Source organism: Saimiri boliviensis, chromosome 14 (assembly GCF_048565385.1).
Source record: "Saimiri boliviensis isolate mSaiBol1 chromosome 14, mSaiBol1.pri, whole genome shotgun sequence".
Taxonomy (NCBI): domain Eukaryota; kingdom Metazoa; phylum Chordata; class Mammalia; order Primates; family Cebidae; genus Saimiri; species Saimiri boliviensis.
The window spans coordinates 94,828,795-94,854,597 of record NC_133462.1 but is presented as its reverse complement, the minus strand read 5'-3'; the positions used below and the strand labels follow the sequence as shown (position 1 = coordinate 94,854,597).

General features: G+C 47.1%; 2 protein-coding genes across 3 annotated transcripts in view; both read right to left on the bottom strand.

Annotated features, from left to right (window-relative positions):
- LOC141581101 (tubulin beta-8 chain-like) overlaps positions 1-7,770 on the bottom strand; it is a 58,259-nt gene extending 50,489 nt beyond the window's left edge. The window contains exon 1 of the mRNA XM_074385497.1: positions 7,407-7,770. The gene's annotated coding sequence lies outside the window, so the exon portion shown is untranslated. The remainder of the gene's footprint in view (positions 1-7,406) is intronic.
- The window catches only part of PGBD2 (piggyBac transposable element derived 2), a 120,675-nt gene that overhangs the window by 15,518 nt on the left and 79,354 nt on the right, over positions 1-25,803 (bottom strand). The gene's annotated exons all lie outside the window — the stretch shown is intronic.

Genomic DNA, 25,803 nt, shown 5'->3' with positions numbered 1-25,803 from the left:
GGAGAGCGCCCCTTCTTGTGCTCCTGCTATTTTTCTTGGAAATAGAATTTCCAAATAGAGAAACAGAGGGGACTCCTTCAGCCTACCTCAAGAAAACAAGGAGTCCATCTGACCCAGGACAATCATCCAAGGCAGAGCTGTAGTAGTTAAATCACAGATGCATAAGCAAGAAACAGCTGTTGTTGTAAGCTGATGGAATCTGAGGGGTTGTTTGTTATGCAGCATCACCACAGCAAAAGCTGACCAATAAAGAGGAAAATTGGACTCAAGTGGAAGGTGGTGGTGAGAGAAACTTGGGTTAGGACAGAATGCTGAGGGCTTCCTCTGCCTTTGCCCTGTGCCCTCTGACACATGTTCCCAAACTTACTGTTCCCTGGAGTAGCCCACCAGGCCTGATGACCTGGCTAAAGATGTGCTAAGTGAGGTGGGCATCCAAGCCCACCAGGGGGTCATCCAGCAGGTACACAGTTGCCTTTCTGTACACAGCCTGGGCGAGGCTCAGCTGCTGCTTCGGGCTCCTGAGAGATTCATGTCCTGTGGCCACAGAAGGGACATCTACAGGGTGAAACTGGGGAGCCCACGCAGAAGCAGGTTGGGGTGCAACTGCCCATCAGGGTGAGGTGTAGCTCCCCATGTCTGTCCCCTGGGGACATGCTCAGCTTCAAAGGCACTCACTCCCAAGCCAGCATTCCCTGCATCCTTACCGGCCTCGCTTCTCCCCTTCCCAGCACACTTCCTGGAGGGGTTACCTGTGCTTCCCAAGCTACTCTGTCTCCTACTCACTCTCTGTATCCATTTGAGTCCAACTTCTGTTCCCTTTCTCCACTGAGACCACCTTTATTGAGGACACCATTCATTTCCCTATTCGATGATCCAGTGGTAACTTTTTAGTCCTACTCATTTTTATTTTAAATTTTAATTGATTTCTTTTAGTTTTTATTGATATGTAATAGTTGTACCTATTTGAGGGGCACAGGTGATATTTTGAGACCTGTAGAGCAGTGATCCCCAACCTTTTTGGCACCAGGGATCGGTTTTGTAGAAGACAACTTTTCCATGGGCCTGGGGGCAGGGGGTGCTCTCAGGATGACTCAAGCACATTACATTTATTGTGCACTTTACTTCTATTATTATTATTATTAATTGAGATGGATTTTTGCTCTCCTCACCCAGGCTAGAGTGGAATGGCATGATCTGGGCTCACTGCAACCTCTGCCTGCTGAGTTCAAGCAATTCTCCTGCCTCAGCCTCCAAAGTAGCTGGGATTACAGGTGCCTGCCACCACATCTGGCTGATTTTTTGTATTTTTAGTAGAGATGGCATTTTGCCATGTTGTCCAGGCTGGTCTCAAACCCCTGACCTCAGATTATCTCCTGCCTCACCCCCTCAAAGTGCTGGGATGATAGGCATAAGTCATTGTGCCTGGCCTGCTCCTATTACTATTACATTGTAAAATATGACAAAATACTTACACAACTCACCATAATGTAAAATCATTGAGAGCCTCAGCTAGTTTTGCTGAAACTAAATGGTCCCTCTGGGGGCAATGGGAGACTGGGAGACTGTGATAGATTATCGGGCATTAGATTTTTATAAGAAGCATGCAGGCCGGGCGCGGTGGCTCAAGCCTGTAATCCCAGCACTTTGGGAGGCCGAGGCGGGTGGATCACGAGGTCGAGAGATCAAGACCATCCTGGTCAACATGGTGAAACCCCGTCTCTACTAAAAATACAAAAAATTAGCTGGGCATGGTGGCACTTGCCTGTAATCCCAGCTACTCAGGAGGCTGAGGGAGGAAAATTGCCTGAACCCAGGAGGCAGAGGTGGCGGTGAGCCGAGATCGCGCCATTGCATTCCAGCCTGGGTAACAAGAGCGAAACTCCGTCTCAAAAAAAAAAAAAAAAAAAAAAAAAAAAAGAAGAAGAAGAAGCACGCAGCTGCAGGGCATGGTGGCTCATGCCTGTAATCCCAGCACTTTGGGAGGTCAAAGTGGGTGGATCACAAGGTCAGTAGTTTGATACCAGCCTGGCCAACATGGTGAAACCCTGTCTCTACTAAAAAAATATAAAAATTAGCCTTGCATGGTGGTATGTATCTGTAATCCCAGCTACTCAGGAGACTGACGCAGGAGAATGGCTTGAACCCAAAAAGCAGAGGTTGCAGTGAGCCAAGCATGTGCCACTGTACTCTAGCCTGGCAAAGAGTGAGACTGCATCTCAAAAACAAAAAAAGAAGAAGAAGAAGCACGCAGCCGAGATTCCTCACATGTTCTCTTTACACTAGGGTTTGTGCTCTTATGAGAATCTAACACTGCCACTGATCTAGAGGTGGAGCTTAAGTGGTGATGCAAACAATAAGGAGTGGCTGTAAACACAGATGAAACCTCACACACATGCCCCCTACTCATCTGCTGTGCTGCCTGTCCAGTTCCTCACCGGCCTCAGACTGGTACTGATTCGTGGCCAGAGGGTGTGGGGACCCCTGATGTAGAGTATGTAATGATTATATCAGGGTAACTGAGATAGTCATCACCTCAAATATTTATCTTCTGTATTGAGTACACCACAATCCTTGTCTTCTAGCTATCTTGAAATTTACAAATAAATTCTCATTCACTATGATTTCCCTTGTGTAGTATTGATTACTATCACTTATTCCTTCTATCTAGGACTTCTTGTCTTTCATGCATTCCTTTTTAAAATTATTTTTATTTATTTTTGAGACAGTCTCGCTCTTCCATCCATGCTGGAGTGCAGTGGCATGATCTCAACTCACTCCAACCTCCACCTCCTGGGTTCAATCGATTCTCCTGCCTCAGCCTCCTGCGTAGCTGGGATTACAGGTGTGCTACCATGCCTGGCCAATTTTCGTATTTTTAGTAGAGATGGTCAGGCTGGTCTTGAACTCCTGACTTCAAGCAATCTGCCCGCCTCAGCCTCCCCAAGTGCTGGGACTGCAGGCATGAGCCACTGCACCCGGCCATTCATTCATTCTTTTTTTTTTCTCTCTGTAATCTAGACTCAGATGACACATTCATTCATTCTTACATTAATTTATTCCATTAAGAACTACTGCCTGGTTATCATATCCCTGTCAGGGTTCTAGTCTTTGGGGAAACAGCAGTGAACGAAACAAAGTTTCTGCTATCTGAATGGATCCATCACTCTAATGAGAGGGAGAAAGACAGGCAATCCACAAACAAACCAGTAACACAGACAGCACATTAGGTGGAAAGCGCTATGAAGAATAAATACTAAAGTAGGTGCAGCCAGGTGCGGTGGCTCACACCTGTAATCTCAGCACCTTGGGAGGCCAAGGTGAGTGGATCGCTTGAGATTAGGGGTTCGAGATCAGCCTGACCAACATGGTGAAACCCCATTTTTACTAAAAGTACAAAAATGGTGGCACCTGCCTTTAATCCTAGCTACTCAGGCGGGAGTATTGCTTGAACTTGAGAGGCGGAGGTTGCAGTGAGCCGAGATTGCACAACTGCACTCCAGCCTGGGGAACACAGCAAGACTGTCTCAAGAAGAAAGGAAAGGAAAGGAAAGGGGAAAGGAAAGGAAAGGCAAAGCAGGTGTGGGTGTAAGGCGCACTAGCATGAGCAGGGTTGCAGTGGTGGAGGTGGATAAGGTAATCTGGGAAGCCTTCTCTGCGAATGTGACAGAAGTGAGGGATGAGTCCTCGGGACTCCTGGGGAGAGATTTCCCACAGTGGGAACAGCAGTTGTAAAGGCCCTGGGGACAGAGTGTGCTGCAGGGGATCAGGGAACATCACAGACTCTGGAGGCTGGAGTGAAGCCAGGAGATGATGAAGGAAGATGGGGATGACAGATACCAGAGCAAGGTGACAGTGACCTTGCCAGGGATCATCACGACTTGGGCTTTGACTCTGAGGAAAATGGGAAGATGACCTGAGGTCAGGAGTTCGAGATGAGCCTGGCCAACATAGTGAAACACTGTCTCTACTAAAAATGTAAAAATTAGCCAAGTGTGGTGGCATGCGCCTATAATCCCAGCTACTCAGGAAGCTGAGGCAGGAGAATTTCTTGAATGTGGGAGGGGGAGGTTGCAGTGAGCCAAGATTGCAACACCCCAGCCTGTGCAACAGAGTGAGACTCCATCTCAAACACACACACACACACACACACACACACACACACACACACACACAAAAGTGGAGGACTGGATTTGGCCTGGGGGTCACAGTTTGCCAGCTCCTGCCCAAGCCATAGCTCCAGATGCATATATTCTGTGTCTTGGACATCTCTGTCCAGACCCTTTGGTGAGGCCCAGAGAGGGGAAGCAATTAGATCAACATCACCCAGCAAGGCAGGGCATAGTAAGACAGGACTCTAGTCATCTCACTCTCAGTTGTCAAACAGACCCTCACAGCCAATCCCTACCACGACTCCTTGAGTCTCTCTTTGTGTCCATTTCTATTTATTGATTAGTGATTATTCATTGAGCACCTAGTATGTGCTTGACCATGAGCTCAGCCCTTCTTCTTCTCCACTTCCCTGACCACTCCCTGCATTTCTCCATCATAGTGCGCATGATGAGTCAGAGACCCAAATGACCCCCAACTGCAATGCCTCCCTGACCCAAAAGACCCTGAGACTCTCACCTGCTCCCTAATTGAAGTGTGGACTCCCCCAGGAAAGCTATCCACATCTGGCCCACAGGGCACAGGCCTCCAGGACTCTCCCCAGCTAGGCTGGGTCCAGCTACTGCCTGAGGCACACTTTCTCCACCACAGAGGTGTTCTGCACCCAGGCCTCCTGGAGCATGTAGGCCACTGAACACTAAAACACGACTTACTTTGGTCACAGAAGGATGATGGGGAAAGACGTATGACAGGTTTTGAGGAGCAGTGGGAGCTGGGCTCTCGGTGGGTGGGTGGGTGGTTGAGAGAAAGTGAGCTTGGCTGAGATGGGGAGGGGTGGAAAGGCAGTGAGGAAGGGGGACTTTCAGGATGATGGGGACATCCTAGCACACAGGAAGGGGGTGGCCTTACTTTGATGCTCACAAACCCTTCCACCTTTGACAGCGCCCCAAAGAGGATGTACAGCAGGGAGGACTTCCCTGTCCCCACTGGACTGACTAAAGCCAGGAAACAGCCCTGGGGCATGGTGAGGTTTATTCTTTGAGTGCAAGAAAGGAGACATGACATTGGTTAGGGCCCAGCCCTCATCTTTGAGGAAGGGTGAGCCTCAGATGGAGACGAGCTTTCCTGCTCCAGAACTCTAAGAGCACCTGTGGGGCTGTTCCTTTCCCAGTCCTTGTCTGGCTATTTGAGCAACCATCCTGTGCACATCTGTGCATGTGCACACACATACACACATACAAAGTGTGTACACATGCATGTACACTCATTTGCACACTCATACAAGCATGTTAGCATGCACAGCAACACACACAATGTAGGCACACATCTACGCACACAAGCACATGCGCATACCAAGGAAACCATGCTCACATGCATACATGTGTGCACACACTCACACCATGCACACACATGCATGCATGTCCACCCACGTGCACAGAGTTGGCAGTAGCCTGAGGGTTTCACCAGCCTGGCCTCCTGCCTTGGCTTCTGCAATAAATAGGCTCTTTCCTCCCCTTCCTGCCCCTGCTCTTGGTCCTGCCCCACTCCTGTCCATGTCCCACAGCCCATCCTCCACCCCATGACCAGAGGGATCTGTTAAAACCCAAGTCGGCAGTGGCTCATGCCTGTAATCCCAGCACTTTGGGAGGCTGTGGTGAGTGGATCACCTGAGGTTGGGAGTCTGAGATCAACCTGACCAATATGGAGGAATTTCATCTCTACTAAAAAATACAAAAATTAGCTGGGTGTGGTGGTGGATGCCTGTAGTCCCAGCTACTTGGGAGGCTGAGGCAGGAGAATTGCTTGAACCGGGAGGTGGAGGTTGCAGTGAGCTTAGATCACACCACTTCACTCCAGCCTGGCAACAGAGACTCCATCTCAAAAAACAAACAAACAAACAAAAAACCCAAGTCAGCTCTTAACACTTCCCAGCTAAACCCGTTGGCACTCCCATTTCACTCAGGGTCAAAGCTAAAGTCCTGATGATCATGAACGACATCCCGTCTCCGTCCACTCTGTGCCTCAGCTGCTCTTTCTTGGCCATGCTGACCTCCTTGCTGTTTCTTGAACACAATAGGTCAGTGGTTTTCAACTGCGGATGACTGCATCCCCCAAGAGTCATTTGGCAAGATCTAGATATTTTTGGATGTCACAACTGGTAGGGGGTGCTGCTGGCATCTAGTGGGTAGAGACTGGGAGTCTGCTAAACATCCCATAATGCACAGGACAGAACCCAACAATGAAGTTTCAGCCCAAAGTATCAACCATGCTGAGGTTGGAAAACCCAAGTCCAGACATAGTCCTGACCCAGGGCCTTTGCATATGCCATTCCCACTGCCTAGAAGGCTCTTCTCCCATGCCAGCCATGGCGGCTTATGCCTGTAATCCCAGCACTATGGGAGATGAGGCAGGTGGATCACTTGAAGTTGGGAGTTGAAGACCAGCACAGCCAACATAGTGAAACCCCATCTCTACTAAAAATACAAAAATGAGCTGGGTGTGGTGGGGCACACCTGTAATCCCAGCTACTCGGGAGGCTGAAGCAAGAGAATTGCTTAAACCCCAAAGGTGGAAGTTGCAGTGAGCCAAGATCATGCCATTGCACCCCAGCCTGGGTGACAGAGCAAGACTGTTTCCAAAAAAAACCACAACTGTTCTCCCAGACACCTGCACGGCTCACTGTCTTTCCGTATGATCTCAGCTTGAATGCCAAGTGTTCCCTCACTAGGCATGCCATCGTGCTCTGTCCCCTTGCCCTGGATTCCTGTTTGGGCCTCACCTCTACCAGCACATCACCCAAAGAGAACAGGGCCTTTGTCTGTTTCTTTCACCCAATCCCCAGTACCTAGAACAGAGCATGGCCCAGAGCTAGTGCTCCATCAAAGAAGTGAGTGAGTGACAGCCAATGCAAATACTGCCCAGGACATATTCTCTCCCTTCTTATGGAGTTTCAGGCCTGGCTGAGATTTTTTGGCCACAAAGACCAAGCCATGGAATTGGGGGCTGTAGATGATAATGATCTGGGACTGATATATGTGGCACAGAATTGAGCAAAGCCGATTAAGCAAATGTCATTGTCCCCATCTGCAGGAAGTGCAGGTCTATGCTGTCCAGGTCCCCACCTGCAGGAGGTACAGGAGCATCCTGGGAACCTTCCTGGCAGAGGCCCAGCCCAACCTAACCTACCCTCCCATCCCAGGCTGGAAACCTGCACCACCCCTCAGGTGGAAGTCAGCTGGAGCGCTACACAGCTTCTCCCTAAAAACATGAGGCTGGTTTCCATGGGTGTCATTCTGTACCTGTGGAGGCAGGGAGGCCTTTCCTGGAACCAGGCAGAGGTGGCACCGTGTATCATGATGCAATCCTTCCTGGCAGCTGCGGGGCACAAGAGGCCAGTTACAGGAGCCCCCTGACCTGGCCACCCTCTGCATCGGGGAGGCCAGAGGCAGAAGCGGCAACAGGAAATCTCTCCTACTGAACAAACCGTCCTGCTGCTCACTGGCTCCTGTGTGACCCTGCAGGGGTAGGGCGCATGTCTCACGCCTGTAATCTCAGCACTTTGGGAAGCTGAGGTGGGTGGATCACTTGAGGCCAGGAGTTGCAGACCAGCCTGGCCAACTTGGCAAAACCCCACCTCTACCAAAAAGTATGAAAAGTAGCCAGGTGTGGTGGTGGGTGCCTGTAATCACAGCTACTCAAGAAGTTAAGGCAGGAGAATTGCTTGAACCCGGGAGGTTGCACTGAGCCAAGATTGCACCATTCACCGCACTCCAGCCTGGAAGACAGAGCGAGACTCCATCTCAAATAATAGCAAATACTTATTAGAATATATATTATATATTTTTAATTACATAACTACAATAATTATCATAACCATTATAATCGGTAATAAATATTTCACTGTGACAAGTGTAATTAGATTAGTGGTTCTTGATCCTTAACAAATAGAATCTCCTGAAAGATTTTCTAAAAATCAAAGCTCTCATGGCTCAGCCCAGATCCATTAAATCCATTCTCACAACCAGCTGCTGTGATGATCAATATGCCCATTTTGCAGATGGAAACACAAAGGCTGAGAGAGATGATCTACTTGTCAGGATCAACCAGCTAGTCAGTGCTGGGGCTGAGATTTGGACCTGGGCAGTCCGATGCCATCGGCTAGGTTTTTACCACTAGGTAAGTGTTTTTCAGGTATACAGTTTGCCCAGGTGCTTCAGTACAACAAGGGGGAGGGTGGCTTGGTCTGTGGGGTGACAAAAGGATGGGCTGGAGGGGCAAGCCCAAGTAACTTGAGTTTGGAGAGTCTCATCATGCAATAATGCTTGCAATGATGCTATTTTCTTTTCTCCTTTCTTTCTTTCTTTCTTTTTTTTTTCTGAGATGGAATCTCACTCTGTAGCACAGGCTGGAGTGCAGTGGCATGGCCTTCGATTACTGCAACCTGCGCCTCCCAGCTTCAAGCGATTATTCTACCTCAGCCTCCTGAGTAGCTGGGATTATAGTGCACGCTATCACACCTGGCTAATACTTGTATTTTAGTTTGGCCAGGCTGGTCTCAAACTCCTGACCTCATGATCCAGCCACCTCGGCCTCCCAAAGTGCTGGGATGACAAGCATGAGTCACCGTGCTGAGCTTGCAGTGATACTTTTTTCTAGCTTGACCAAAATGTTGCCATGCTTATCATCTTGGACTTTCTGCATGAGGACAAGACCTGGTCTGTTCGAGGAGGAGTCACCCCAACCCCCAGCTCACAGACTGGTACCAGTCTGCAGCCTCAGGAACTGGACCCTACAGCAGGAGGTGAGAGGAGGAAAGGCGAGCATTGTGTCACCTGTGTTCATATCCATTCCACATCACATGCGTCCCCACTTGATCTCCGCCTCCTGACAGATCAGCAGTGGCATTAGATTCTCATAGAAGCATGAACCCTATTGTGAACTGCACATGTGGGATATCTGGGCTGCATGCTCCTTATGAGAATCTCATGTCTGATGATCTGTCACTGTCTTCCATCACCCCCAGATGGGACCGTCCAGTTGCAAGAAGACAATCTGAAATCATTATTTCATTACATGTTACAGTGTAATAAATGTACAATAAACGTAATGTGTTTGAATCATCCCAAATCCATGCAGCCCACCCTGGGCCATAGAAAAACTGTCTTCCAGAAAACCCAGTCCCTGGTGCCAAAAAGCTTGCAGACCACTGTGTTAGCATGTTCCCAACAGTGCCTCAGGTATTCTACTCAACCATCAGCACCTCTAACTTTCACAGAGATGGGAGGGAGGCTGAAATTTCAAATCTTCTAATGGCAAGGTTGGTTTCTTTGGCAACCAGCCCCACTGAGGCTGTCCAGGTGCCCCCAGCCATCAGTCATCTCATTAGCATACAAAAGACACATCATTTCATACATTACACTCAGGACACTGGGGCAGAGACCACACACAAACACTTATTATGTTCCAGTAACCCACAGAATGGAAGAAAAAATCTGCACAGTAGATTCTTCCTAAGCGTCTGTTATCCAGAATGTATAAATAACTTTTACAATTCAACAACAAAGACAATCCAATCTAAAAACTAATGAAGCACTTTAATACACACTTCACCAGTAAGCACTTGAGAGATGCTTAACATCATTAGCCCTCATTCAAACCAGAAAGAGATACCCCTTAACTCACACTAAAATAGTCATACTAAAAAAAAAAAAAACAAGTTTTGACAAATATGTGCGGAAACGTGAACTATTTAACACTGCTTGTGACAATATGAAATGGTGCAGCATGTGTGTCAAATAATTTGGAGTTTCTTCAAACAGTTGCAAGTAGATTTACCATACGACTCAGTGATTCCATTCCTAGCTATATACCCCAAAGACCTGAAAACAGGTGTTCAAACAAAAACTCGTATGCTCTTTAAATGTGTCAAGATCATAAACATGCAGGAAAGTCTTGGGAACACTGACAGGAAAACTGGATCAAAATGAAAAAACACATTATACTCCCAAGCGGGGCAGGAGGTAAAAGTGAAATGAGTTTGTGAACTGAATTATCACGTAGGAACCATGCTGATTTCCTGATCTAGGGGTTATGTGGTGGTAACCTAGGAGAGTTTCCATGCTCTGGATAAAGTATACCGGAGTATTTTGTGGGACGCTGCAAATCTGGTACAGTGATAACTGCTGGGGACTCTAAGAAAAGAAACAGGTTATATTTTGCACTGCTACTGGAAGTTTCCTAGAAGTATCACATTATTAAAAAGTAAATTACTGAAGGGGGTGGTGGCTCAAGCCTGTAATCCCAGCACTTTGGGAGGCCGAGGCGGGTGGATCACGAAGTCAAGAGATCGAGACCACCGTGGTCAACATGGTGAAACCCCGTCTCTACTGAAAATACAAAAAATTAGCTGGGCATGGTGGCATGTGCCTGTAATCCCAGCTACTCAGGAGGCTGAGGCAGGAGAATTGCCTGAACCCAGGAGGCAGAGGTTGCGGTGAGCCGAGATCGCGCCATTGCACTCCAGCCTGGTTAACAAGAGCGAAACTCCATCTCAAAAAAAAAAAAAAAAAAAAAAGTAAATTACTTTTTAAAACAACCATATCAATACTACGCCAGAAAAGCAGAGACATCACCAAAATCCACTATAGAGGCTATGCTTCATCCAAAGCTGTGAACCCTTATAAAAGCCTCAACGTCAACAGACTCCACTTAGTAGATATTATTATACTTATTAGTATTAGAGGCTACTGTGTGGATACATTAGTGTTACGGCACAGTGTGGATATTAGTGTTAGGACATGGTGTACATACTATATTGGTGTTGGTGAACAGTGCAGATATTACATAAACATCAGGGAACCATGTGGATAGTATTACATTAGTATTAGAAGCAATGGTGTGGATATCAGATTAGCGTTAGAGTATGGTGTGAATATATTGGTGTTAGGGCACGGTATGGATATCATAGTAATGTTAGGGCACGGTGTGATTATTATATTAGAGGTCACAGTGAGAACATATCTTAGCAGCCACTGTGTCTGGATATTGACAATGATATCAGGGTGTAGTCTTAATGATGAGATTTGGGGATTTAATTTTTCTAGATGAATTTCTTCCTTTGCTGAGTACTCTAAAGACTCTCTTCTCTGCACTCAGGGCCATGGAAAGGAAGCATTTTAATCACCAATGAACAAGACTAAATTGACACAACCCTTGTGCTGCCCTGGCACCTCAGAGGGAAGTTGGTCAGGGGTGGGTTCACGCAATCTTTGGTGGCGCCAGAACTCAGCACAGACAGTCTTACTCAGTTTCTCAGCAGATGTTCACCCCCGCCTGGCTGTCCTGAAATACCTATAAAATTCAATATTCAGTTTATTCAATGTAATAATTTCAGAAACTCAAGCCAAAATGAAGCCCACTGTAGCCATATCCTTCCCAAAAACAGTGATGGAAGACTTTGGAAGCCATGTAGAATGAAATGAATATACACACACACAAAAAAAAAAACCTACTCAAAATAGTCCAGAGGCGGTAATATGAAATGCAAAACTATAAAAAAATTTAAAAGAAAATCTAGATGACATTGGGTTTGGTGTTGAGTTTTAACACACAACATCAAATGCCAATTGATGAAAATATTGATAACAGACTTTATAAAGCTAAATATTCTACTGTGGAAAATTGTATTCAGAGAATAAAAAGACAAGACAGATGTGAGAAGATATTTACACAATACATAGGTGATTTTAAAACTGGTTAAATATCTGAACAGATGCTCAACCACAGCAAATATACCGATAGTAGGCTGGGCATGGTGGATGCCCATCTCTACTAAAAATACAAAAATTACCCAGGCATGGTGGTGCACGCCTGTAATCCTAGCTGCTCGGGAGGCTGAGGCAAGACAATCGCTTGAACCTGGGAGGCGGAGGTTGTGGTGGGCCAAGATCACACTATTCCTCTGCCCTACTGTATATGTAAAAATGCAGATTCACTGAACCAGACTAAATTGCATTCACTGGAAGGCTGATCAAGGATTCAAAAGAATGAAACCTTGTGTTTTATCTACTTCTGACTTAGAAGCACCCCCACTTCCTACTTCCAGTTGTTCCTCCTCACTGAACCAAATGACTGTACATCTTACACATATTGATTGGTGTCTCCTGTCTCTCTAAAACGTATAAGAGCAAGCTCTACCCTGACCACCTTGGGCCCATGTTGTCAGGACCTCCTGAGTCTGTGTCATGGGCATGTCCTTAACCTTGGCGAAATAAGATTTCTACTTGACTGAGACCTGACTCAGATATTTTGGGATCACAATCCACAGTCACCATGGTGTGACAGTTGACTACAGCATTGAGTACAGAGATGTGCTAAATAGGTTTGTAGCATGGGAGCAATAGGCTATACCATATAACTTATGTGTGGAGTGGGCTACACCATCTAGGGTTTAAAAGGACACTCTGTGGTGTTCAGACAAGGATGAAATCACCAAGGACAAATTTCTCAGAAAGAATTCACATCAATAGAAGATGCTTGAGTGTATTTTAAGTGGTTAAAGCCTAGGAGAAAAAAAAAAAAGAAACTCAACTCCTGTTTTGGTTTAATAACAAAGCTTAATAGAGTTAACATGTTTCATCTAATCTAAGATGCTAATGATTAACAAACATTATTTTATGCAACATCACAAATAGGTTGCCAATTAAACTGACTTTCTGAATGACAACAAAAATGTGAATTTACTGCTATTCATGCCAGTAAAATAAAATGAAAATGAATTACGGTTTTGACATGTTAAAGCAAAACAGGAGGAAGCCGTTAGCCTCAGGTCTTGCAAAGCAAATGGAAACCGAATTGGATTCATTAAAATTGACTTTAAAACATGAGCAAACCAACCCGTCAATGACAATAAACCCAGCTGCTAGTTGGCTTTATGACTGTTGATGCTGAGGGAACCATCCCCACAACAGGCAGTCGCCTAGCTGGAGCCAAGGAGAAACCTCACTTAGCTGCCACCACTAACGGCTCGAAGTCCCAAGCCCTGTTTTCCGTTCTGGTGCTTCAGGTGTGATGCGCGAATCATTCCTTTGCTTAAATAAACTAAATTTATTTTGCCTAAAATTCTCTAACCCCTAAATCCTAACGACTAATTGGTAACCCTAAACTTTAACCCTGACCCGTATCCCTAATCCTCACCCAAAGCCCTGAGCATACATTGGTTTCTGCGTTTGCACTGATACGTCACTGTTGATGATTCAAACTGCTGTATGGCGGCCGCAGGAGCAGCGCGGACTTTACAGTAACGCGCGGACGGAGGCCTTGCAGCAGCATCACAGCTGTTTTCTACACGAGCACTGCGGGTGTCGTATTCACATTCCGGATGTCACAGCTGCCTTAGGAACGCGCCATTGCGTTCCGAGGCTGCGGTGTGCACCTCGCACTGCCGCCATGTGGCCTTGGCTCGGGAGAACCTCAGCGCGCAGGACTCCGAGGGGCTTTTGGTGTCCAGGTTTCCACACCGAGATCTTCCTACTAGTCTCTGACCCTGAGCAGTCAGGCTGCAAACAGGAAGGATTTTACTCACTGTGGACGCCGCCCAGAGTTGTCCCAAAGTGAGGCTGTGCCCGCTAGGTCTGTGCTGTGGAGAACGCAGCTCCGCCCTCACGGCCCGGCAGGTCTGCACTGAGGACGACGGAACTCCGCAGGCCGCCATGACGCAAGGCACGCCGGGACCGTGACGCCGTCCGAAAAGGCGGCTCGGGCGCCCCCTGCTGGCGGCCGCCGGGCAGTGCGGGGGCCCTCTCGCTCCCGCTGATGTGCCCGCGCCCTCTTCCGGCGACGAGGGCCCCGGCAGGGCCCTACTACAGTGAGACCCCAGCCCCAGGGTCTGTGCTGAGGAGGACGAAACTCCACCCTCCAAGTGCCCCCAGGTCAACACCGAGGAGAAGGCAACTCTGCAGACCAGGTGGGCGGTGATGATGCGCCTCGGGGGGGTGGAGCCTCAGGACTCTGAAAAGGCGGGCTTGGGCGCCCTCTCCTGGCAGCAGACCAATGCAGGGCCCTCTTGCTCACACTGCAGTGGCAACATGCTCCCTGCTGGCAACTAGGGCAATGCAGCATCCTCTGGCTCACTGAGCTAGGGGGCTGTGCATATGTACACAATGTGCACCTATATGTACATGCATACATACTGTACATCTGCACATAATGTAAACATGTAAATGTGCACATACTGTACATCTCTACCTAATGTGCACGTGAACATGTGTACATTACGTATATGTGTACATATTGTACATCTGTACATAATGTGCACATTATGTAAATGTGTATATATTGTACAGCTGTACATAATGTACATAATGTGCACACATATGTAAACATGTACATATAGTACATATGCACATTATATACACGGTTACATATTGTAATATCAAAATAAATTAAAAGTACATAATGTGTACAATCTGTATATTTACCATGATATTACATATTGTATATATATTATTGTAATTACATATATCATTGTGATATTACAATAATGTATATATCATACACACGTGCATATAAATGTACATATTGTACAGATTATGTACATTTATTGTACATATGTATTGTGTACACATATGTACATCACAGTAAAGGTACATATGGTACATATTATATACATTTATTGTAATATCCCAATAAATGTACACATTATGAGTATATTCTGGGATATTATTTTTAGCATATTAGATAAAAATTATTCCTAATATCAGGGTGGGTATACACCCATGTGTGTATATCTTGTGATATTATCCATCATATCCTAAGTAGGTATTACTCTCACTGTGAAAGCAAGTGTACACTCTGTGACTGTTCCATTATCACAGGCGGTGTACAACGCTTCTGTGATGTAGTTACTAATATCCTGGGGAGAGTACCCTGAATATCACAGGAAACTTACACCACCACTGTAATATTGTTTCTAACACAACCAAAAACGGAGAGAATATTACTCCAAGTATCTCAGGAAGCACACAAACCCCCAGTGATATTGTTCCTAATAACTAAGGGATTACAGATAATAATACTCACAATGTGACTGGGGTTGTACGCCCATCCTGTGATGTTGTTCCTAATATCCAGGGAAGGAGAGGATGATGTTACTGCCCATAGGGAAATACTCTCAGTATGGCAAGAGGTGTACATCAAGCTCTAATATGGTCACTAATGTCCACAAAAAAAAAAAAAATTATATTGAATTAAACATTGCAAGGGGTGAAAACCCCCTGTGCTTTCAATCCTAATGTCAAGGAAGGTAAGGATGACATTTTTGTCAATATCAAAGAGATGTAACTAGAACTAGTGTTATTGTGCTTAATATAAAAAAAACAGAATAGCATTATGATCTCCCTATGATATGGTTCTGAGTATCATATTACACAACATTTTCAAAACAGATGGTCCCTAGGAGCCACAGTGGCCTGGGGGGCTGCTACGGGTCCTCTACTGGGGTCTGTCAGCACAGCCCCATAGCCAGGGGGTCCCTAGCAGCCAGGGTGAGATGGGGGGCTGCTATAGGCACTCTGGATGGGGCTGTGGGCACAGCCCCCTAGCCAGGAGGTCCCTAATAGCCAGGGTGAGCCAGGGGCTGCTATGGGCCCTCTGGCGAGGGGTGTGGGCACAGCCTCCTAGCCAGGGGGTCCTTAGTAGCCAGGGTGGGCCAGGGGCTGTGTGTGGGCACAGACTCCTAGCCAAGGAGTCCCTAGCAGCCAGGGTGGCCTGGGAGGCTGCTACAGTTTTAGCTGTGTATTTTGAAAAAGTTGTCTCTAAGTGCTATAGCTGATGAAATTAGAATGAGTGATCTGTGTCTACTTGAGTTGAGCTTTCTGTTAGTAATAAAGGATTAAGTTCTATTTGAATTCTTTAGAACTGACTCTCATTCTTGTCAATCAACTGTGAATTTTCTGTGTTAATTTCTAGCAGAGGTAATAGAGTTAATCCAAAACTATAGGTGTATTAAAGTCCATATTGACAAGTATACTCAACAAAGCAGGCACTGAGCTGGAAGAGGGATCTTTTCCCAGTGGGCCTTAAGGCCCACATAAATCCCTGAGCAGAAATAAAGAAACAGAGACAGAAAGGGACTCACCTAAGGCTTGTCACTTGAAAGTGAGTGGCTGACTGACTGGCAGAGGGCTGGAAATCAAATCCAAATCTCCTGACCTCTAATTTCAAAGGGTGCACTGCCTCCCCAAGGCCCAGTTTCACAGGTAAATAGCTTAACAAGGGCTTTACTGGATTGAAGTCAACATTAAAAGACATCAGAACAGTCTTTGGCCCCTTGTCTCTAACGAGAATTTGCCCAGGTAATATTTTAACACTGGGTCTAACCTGAGAGATCTGGACTTTCAGCCTGAAACTCTTGAAAAGGATTGATTAACTTAGGAGTTCCTGCTACAAAGTAATAGTCAAGAACCATTTTCAGCAAAGGTGAGCTGACCTCAGTGGTCAATAGGAAATGAGCTGGTTTCAATCACCACCCTCTCACTAATCATCAAGATAAAATTTCTTAAAACATACATATATTGTGTTTTTCGGAAGGCTGGGGGTTATCCAAGATTCTGAGTAACATGCCACCACAGGAAGGAGATGCTGTTCACGCCTGAAGACAGACACACAGACACACAGACACACAGACACACACACACACACACACACACACACACACAGAGAGAGAGAGAGAGAGAGAGAGAGAGAGAGAGAGACAGACAGTCTAAACACACAACTGGTAGTGTCCAGCCAGATACTTAGCAGTATGAGGAGGGCTTTGAAGTCATCCATGCTCCAAAGGAAGAGACATCTTTCCCTAATTCACACATCCATTCTCCCTCCTTATCCCCCAATGCTGCCTTCTCCTCAAGCCCACGCATTACTAAGTAGAACAAAATTAGGCAGGGCTATCAGGTTAAAGCATTGTCAATGATGCTCTCATTAAAAATAACAGCACAGTCAAATGGAGAGCATGCTGGCATATAAAATGTGATTAATTCTTTCAGACATGGCTCATGATGACTGGGACCACGCCTCCAGGGAGAAGCTCTGCTCTGCAGCCATCCAAGCTCTGTGCCTGGCCACCTCCCAAAGTGCTTCACACTCTCATTTCACCCTTAGAGGCAGGCAAGAGGACTGCAAAGGATTCATGTGTCTCCTGTGCTCTCTGAAAAAGACTCCCATTTCTCCTGGGGACCAAAAGGAACAACAAAAGTTGCTTTTCCTTTGTAGAGCACACAACTTTTTCAAAATACACAGCTAAAACTGTCCCTACTTTAAGTGCCTTGTCTAAAAACAACTTTTCTGGAATCAACTTGCCTTTTCTCAAATCGACTTTTCTGGAATCAACTTTTTTGGCCTTGTCTGCAATCGACTTTTCTGGAATCAACTTGTTTGGCCTTGTCTGAAATCGACTTTTCTAGAATCGACTTTTCTGGAATCGACTTGCCGTGCCTGAAATCGACTTTTCTGGAATCCACTTGCGTTGCCTGAAATCGACTTTTCTGGAATCCACTTATCTGGTCTGAAATCGACTTTTCTGGAATCACTTGCGTTGCCTGAAATCAAGTTTTCTGGAATCACTTATCTGGTCTGAAATCGGCTTTTCTGGAATCGATTTGCCTTGTCTGAAGTCGATTTTTCTGAAATCGACTTACCTGGCCTTGCCTGAAATCGATTTTTCTGGAATCGACCTCCCTTGCCTAAAAACGATTTTTTAAGAATTGACTTGTTTGGTCTTCCCTGAAATCGATGTCTCTGGAATCGACGTCCCTTGTCTGATATCGACTTTTCTGAAATCAGCTTGCCTCCCCTTGTCTGAAATCAATTTTTCTGGAATTGACTTTCCTTGCCTTGCCTGAAATCGATTTTTTTTGGAATCGACTTGTTTGGCCTTGCCTGAAATCAATTTCTCTGGAATGGACGTGCCTTGTATGAAATCGACTTTTCTGAAATCGACGTACCTGGCCTTGCCTGAAATCCATTTTCCTAAAGCACTTAAAGCGGGGACCATTTTAGCTGTGTATTCTTAAGAACTTGTCTAGCACTTAAAGCACGGACAGTTTTAGCTGTGTATTTTCAAAAAGTGCCATAGCTCATGAAGTCAAAATGAATGACCTATGTCCCCTTGAGTTTAGCATTTGAATCCTTTTTTTGTTGTTGTTTTTTGTTTTTGTTTTTTTGAGACGGAGTTTCGCTCTTGTTACCCAGGCAGGCTGGAGTGCAATGGCGTGATCTCGGCTCACCACAGCCTCCGCCTCCTGGGTTCAGGCAATTCTCCTGCCTCAGCCTCCTGAGTAGCTGGGATTACAGGCATGCGCCACCATGCCCAGCTAATTTTTTTTGTATTTTTAGTAGAGACGGGGTTTCACCATGTTGACCAGGATGGTCTCCATCTCTTGACAAAAATTAGCCTGGCATGGTGGCATGTGTCTGTAGTCTCAGCTACGTGGGAGGCAGAGGGAGGAAAATTGCTCGGATATGGGAGGCAGAGGTTGCAATGAGCCGAGATCATGCCATTGCACTCCAGCCTGGGTGACAGAGCAAAACTCCATCTGAAGAAAAAAAACAAAAGAAAGAAAAGGAAAGGAATTTATGGGCAGCTGAGAAGGATCGAGGAGACACAGAGACTAAAGAGGACAGGCAGGCCAGACGCAGTGGCTCAAGCCTGTAATCCCAGCACTTTGGGAGGCCGAGGCGGGTGGATCACAATGAGGTCAGGAGTTCAAGACCAGCATGACCAACGTGGTGAAAACCCGTCTCTACTAAAAATACAAAAATTAGCTGGGTGTGGTGGCATGTACCTGTAATTTTAACTCCGGAGGCTGAGGCAGGAGAATTGCTTAGAACCTGGGAGGCGGAAGTAGTAGTGAACTGAGATTGCACCATTGTACTCTAGCCTGGGAGACAGAGAAAGACTCGGTCTCATAATAAATAAATAAGTAAATAAAAATTTAAAAGTAGGTAAACTATCGCTTCATAAGGACAGCATTTCTGTTTGGGATGATGAGAAAGTTTAGAAACAGATGGTGGCGATGGTTGCACAATATTGTGAATCTACCAAATGCCATTGAATTGTACACTTAAAGGTGGTACATTTATCCAAGTTTATCACCTATTTCTACAAACATTCACAAAGGCTAGACCCCTGAAATGTCAAAGTCATGATCCAAGGTGGGGAAGGGTGAGTGGGTTTTGTTCTTCTTTTAGTACTGTTCAGTTTGTTCTCAACCTAAAGTCGGCTGGGCTAATATCCGATGCTTAGTAGGGCAGGTGTATTACATGCATTTGCGGGCTGGTTAGGGTGGCTCACACATGTAATCCCTGCACTTTGGGAGGCTGAGGTGGGCAGATTGCCTAAGCTCAGGAGCTCAAGACCAGCCTGGGCAACATGGTGAAACCCTGTCTCTACTAAAAATACAAAAATTTGCTAGGTATTGTATGGGGCTTGTAGTCCCAGCTACCCCGGGAGGTATGATAGGCTGAGGCAGGAGAATCACTTGAACCCGGGAGGCAGAGGTTGCAGGCAGTGAGCCAAGATGGGATCACTGCACTGAAGCCCGGGCAACAGAGCCAGACTCTACCCCCAAAAATAAAAATAAAAATAAATAGGACAGGTACAGTGGCTCATGCCTGTAATCCCAGCACTTTAGGAGACTGATATAGGCAGACTACTTGAGGTCAAAAGTTCGTGACCAGCCTGGCCAACATGGTGAAACCCAATGTCTACTAAAAATACAAAATTTACCCAGTGCTCATGCCTGTAATGCCAGCCACTCGGGAGGCTGAGGCAGGAGAATCACTGGAATCTGATAGGCAGAGGTTGCAGTGAGCCAAGATTGCACCACTGCACTCCAGCCTGGATGACAGTGTGAGACTCTCTCAAAAAGTAAATAGGCCAGGCTCAGTGGCTCAAGCCTGTAATCCCAGCACTTTGGGAGGCTGAGGTGGGTGGATCACGAGGTCGAGAGATCGAGACCATCCTGGTCAACATGGTGAAACCCCGTCTCTACTAAAAATACAAAAAATTAGTTGGGCATGGTGGCGTGTGCCTGTAATCCCAGCTACTCAGGAGGCTGAGGCAGGAGAATTGCCTAAACCCAGGAGGCGGAGGTTGCAGTGAGCCGAGATCGCGCCATTGCACTCCAGCCTGGCTAACGAGAGCGAAACTCCGTCTCAAAAAAAAAAAGTAAATAAACACATTTTCAACTTAGTATATTTTCAGTTTGCTTGTTTTTTGTTTTTGTTTTTGTTTTTGTTTTTTTCAGAGACAGGATCTCTCTGTGTTGCCCAGGCTGGTCTTGAACTCCTGGGATCAAGCAATCTTTCGACATTGACCTCCCAAAGTGCTGGGATTACAGACATGAGCTACTGCACTTGGCTGCTATTACCAATTTATGATAGATTTATGGGGACATGACCCCATCATGAGTCAAGGAGCATCTGTAATCATGCTGAAAATGGGAGTGGCTTGTGTGAGAATATAGGGAAGTGTCACAAAACACAAGGGGACCAGGGCCTGCAGGGGGACACCACAGGCTGCCTCTGGCTCAAACACAGGACTCCCTTCTCTGTGTCTCCTGCTGTAGGACAGACCCCAGGCCCGCAGCTCTGCAAATCCACACTGTCTGCACTGCAGGACTTCAAATCCACAGCTGGGGGTTGTGGATGATGTTGGAGCAGGAGCAGGGCAGGGGGGACACATCAGGGGTTGCACCTGCAGCCACAATGGCAGAGCAAGTTCGTTTTCTTTTTTCTTTTTTTTGAGATGGAGTTTCATTCTTGTTGCCCAGGCTGGAGTGCAATGGCATGACCTCGGCTCACCGCAACCTCAGCGTCCCATATTCAAGTGATTCTCCTGCATCACCCTCCTGAGTAGCCAGGATTACAGGCATGCACTAGCAAGCCTGGCTAATTTTGTGTTTTTAGTAGAGATGGGTTTTACCATGTTGGCCAGCTGTTCTCAAACTCCTGACCTCAAATGGTCCACCTGCCTCCACCTCCCAAACTGCTGGAATTACAGGCGTGAGCCACCGCACCTGGCCCTAGTTTCTCTGCCCTGCCTGCTGGCTCTGTACAGCCTCAGCTTCTCTTCCCCCAACCCCTTAGGTGATAGTGAGCAACCCCCACTCCCTGAGGTTCTAGGCCACCTTCCATGAGAGCCGTTACAAGTTACGTGGAAACACCAGATACAATCTGGTGAGCTATGTCCCCACCAAACCTTGCCGCATGTCCCCTGAGGGCTTTCTCTTCCTTCTTACCTTACCAGCATAAAGAGCTGAGGAATTTCCAGAAAACACAGCCCCTAGCCCTGCCCTGTGGTGGGAAGATGATCAGGCAGCCATCACCTACACACCTTACTTCATTAAAGTGTCACACAGGTCAGGCGCGTCTGAGCCTGTAATCCCAGCACTTTGGGAGGCTGACGCAAGTGGATCACAAGGTCAACAGTTTGGGACCCACCTGACCAACATGGAGAAACCTCGCCTTTACTAAAAATAAAAGAATTAGCAGGCCGTGGTGGCATGTGCCTATAATCCCAGCCACTCAGTACGCTGAGGTAGGAGAATCACTTGAACCCAGGAGGCAGAGGTTGCAGTGAGCTGAGATTGTACCACTGCACTCCAGCCTGGGTGATAGAGTAAGATCCCATCTCCATCAATCAAGTAAGTAAGTATCACATGGGAGATTCCCGCATGGCGTGACAGGGAGGAGCCTAACCTAGCCTGAGGCAGGGCTGGAGATTTGAGTTAGCAGAGTAAACTGAGGCATAAGGATTTAGTGGGGGCAATTTCCACAGGGCAGGGGCCTGACCAGCTGCAAGTCAGCAACAGCAAACTTCTTTGACCAGGCTCATCACATCTAGATGAGTGAGAAAAACAATCACTCCTCACTGTGAGTCCCCAGAACTCCGGGAGCAAGTGAGTGGGAGCCGTCATACCGGGGCCATTGTTTCTGTGAGCTCCCAGAAGCCTTTCACAGGCAGTGGGATTAGAATGGAGCAGGGCTTGGCTGAGCACGGTGGCTCACCTCTGGAATCCCAGCACTTTGGGAGGCCAAGGTAGGTGGATGGCCTCGGGTCAGGAGTTGGAGACCAATCTGGCCAACATGGTGAAACCCCAGCTCTACTAAAAATACAAAAATGAGCCAGGTGTGGTAGCACTCACCTGTGGTCCCAGCTACTCAGGCGGATGAGGCAGGAGAATCTCTTGAACCTGGGAGGTGGAGGTTGCAGGGTTGCAGTGAGCCAAGATTGCATCCATCACTGCACTCCTGGCCTGGGTGACACAGCAACACTCCATCTCAAAAAAAAAAAAAAAAGTTGGGGCAAAGGACAGAGTGGGTCTAAGTGGCTCCCAGGTTTACCTCTCCTCCAACACCCCATCTCTCCCACAGTCCTGAGTTGGGGGATGCCCATGGTGTTCCCCAGGTGCACTTGGGATTTTCTCTCCTGACCCCACAGGATATTTACCTAAAACAGAAGCAGCACTGAGGAAGGACAGACCCAGGTTCCCTTCCAGCTATGCTGTCTCCTGGACAGAGGTGGGGACTGGGCTGCCTACGGGAAGTTCCTTAGCAGGAGCAGAGAGAAACAGGGCTGCGATCACAACCCCAGCTGAAGAACAGTAAAACACGATGATTAAAACACTTTACAAGACAGGAGCCTGAGGCAGGAGAATTGCCTGAACCCAGGAGGTGGAGGTTGCGGTGAGCCGAGATCGCGCGCCATTGCACTCCAGCCTGGGTAACAAGAGCGAAACTCCGTCTCAAAAAAAAAAAAAAAAAAAAAAAAAACAAAAAAAAAAAAACAAAAAAAAAAACACTTTACAAGAGCCAGGTGAGGTGGCTCACACCCGTAATCCCAGCACTCTGGGAGGCCGAGGTGGATCACCTGAGGCCAGGAGTTCGAGACCAGCCTGGGAAACAAGGTGAAACCATGTGTATACTAAAAATACAAAAATGAGCCAGGTGTGGTGGCCAGTGCCTGTAATCTCAGCTAGTCAGGAGGCCGAGGCACAAGAATGGCTTGAATGTGGGAGAAGGAGGTTGTAGTGAGGCCAGATCATGCCACTGCACTCTAGCCTGGGCGACACAGTGAGACTCCATATCAACAACAATGACAAAACACTTTACAAATGGTGGTCCCTCAAAATACTTACACACAGTATTACCATTTGCTCTAACAAAGCCACTGCCATCCATCCCAAAAGAATAGAAAGCAGAAACTCAGGGAGGTATTTGCACACCTGTGCTCACAGCAGCACGATTCACAACAGCCAAAAGGCAAAATCAACCGACGGGTCCACCATTAGATGAAAAGATAAACACAGTGTGATCCATCCGCACAGCAGAATATGACTCAGACTTAAGAAGGAAGGGAGGCCGGGCGAGGTGGCTCACGCCTGTAATCCCAGCACTCTGGGAAGTCACGGTGGGTAGAGACTCTGTCCCGAAAAAATAAATACATACAAATAAAGAGAAATAACAAAGGAAGTGAGAAAATATCGTGAGTGACTCTAATAAGTAAGGACTGAAAGCGTTCTCAGCTGCCGATAGCATTACTACCAACCAGTTCAGTGATGTTCCTTTTCCCGGCTGGGAAGACCTGCACTTGTTCCCCGGGGCTCACCTTTCTGTGCACCAGGCCAGTGATGGCCGACTGCAGCCTCATCTGCAGCACCTTGAGCCGGTACGCGTTCTGCTGCTTAAACAGCGTTTGCAGGCAGGCTGAGAGGATCATCAGCACCGCGAGGAGGTAGCCCTTCCAGGCTGGAGGCTAGGGATCACCAATAAACTCCAGAAAAAGGCTTGCAGGGGAAGAAGGGAGAAGGGACAGCTGGTGAGAGGAGGTGCCCATGTGTGCTGCCTTTGCCCAAACCAGGCCAGGTGTAGGGGATCAGTCAGTGTGGTTGACTTTTTCACAATCATGATCTCGGTTATTTCCCCCACTGTCCATGCTTCTTTTCAATCTGACTGCAGCTCCTCAAAATCAAGAGATGGCATTTTTCTCCCCCCTTGCTACAGGCTAAATTGTGTCCTCACAAAATTTGTATGTCGAAGCCCCAACCCCCGGTATCTCTGAATGTGACTGTATTTGGAAATAGGGCCTTTAAAGAGGCAATAAAGTTAAAATGAGGTCATTAGGCTGGGCTCTTATCTAGTCTGACTGGGGTCCTTATAAGAAGAGAAAATGTAGACACACAGGGAGACACCAGGGTGGACACAGAGGAAAGACCCTATGAGGACACAGGGAGGAGGTGGCCAACTGCACGCCAAAGGCAGAGGCCTCAGATGGAACCAACTTGCAGATACCTGATCTGGAACTTCCAGCCTCCAGAATCATGAGGAAAATACATTTCTGTCGTTGAAGCTACTCAGTCTGTGATGCTCTGTTACGGCAGCTGAGCAGACACCACTTGAATCTGGGCTGGCCACAAAACCACCTTTGACCAACAGAGTGAAGGTAAAGCTATGCTGGCTGTGAGCCTCAAGAGACAATGTGGCTTTTGGACTATTGCTTAGAACCCTCCCAAGCAGCCACATGAATAAGTCTGAGCTAGCTTTTTGGAGGATAGAAACCCAAATGGAACAGAAAGCCATCCCAGCTTCAGACACACAGCTGCAGGCACATGAGAAAACCCAGTCAAGAAAAGAAGAACCACCCATCTGAGCCCAGTCCACGTTACTGACCCGCATTACCGTGAACAAAATAAATGAATACTTATAATTTTAAGCCACTCATTTTTGGAGCATTTTACAACAAAAGCTAATTAATGCAGTCAGTTAAGAGCTTGCTTATTTGCCCTTCTGGGGCACAGTCACTTTCTCATTAATCATTTCCCTTTTTCAGTATCCTTCTCACCCACCCTCCAGTGTCCTGAGCACCAGATCTACAGGCAGAGGGATGAGAGCTGAAGCCTCCTGACCCTGGAGGGATGCCATTAAGAGACCACCAGCCTTAGCAGAGCTCCTGAAGTCTGGACTCACCTAAGCAGCTTGGGGACAGTGAACATGAAGACATCACTGATGAAGAGGCTGTGGGTCCCAGGAGGAAGGTAGAATGGAACACCTGCCAGATGGCCCTCAGCAGTGGGCCCCACTGCCTCCCTTCTTGACATAGGAACGGCTCAGTCTCTGGAGCCTCCATGCCACTGGCTCCTTTCCTTTTAAACACTATTGCCTTGGTGTGACTTAGAGGAAGGGAGAGGCTGGCTCTGGGTCCCATTTTATACTGTCAGCCACCAGCAGCAGGGCCAGGCATCAAAAGCTTGTTTTCCTAACAATGGGAGTGGGTGGGTGTGGATCCAGGCTGGCTCCCTCACCTGTGCCTTCTTACTATCCTGAGTACCCATTTAAGAGGCAGGCACAGGAGTTGTGGGAGAAGGGCAGGAGGGCAGCCCTGAGGACTCTTAGATGGCCATGGGAAAGCACACACGTTGAGCACCTACTACGTGCCAGACACTCCCCAGTCATCCTAAGACCCCCGGTAAGCCAAATGTTGTTCCCATTTCACAGATGAGAAAACTGAAGCTCAGAGAAGCAAACTTGTTCAAGGGCACACAGCTGAGAAGTAAAAGCTGAGATTCAATTCCACCTCTCTGCCTCCAGAGCACAGGCACTTTTCTTTTCTTTCTTTCTTTTTTTTTTTTTTTTTGAGAT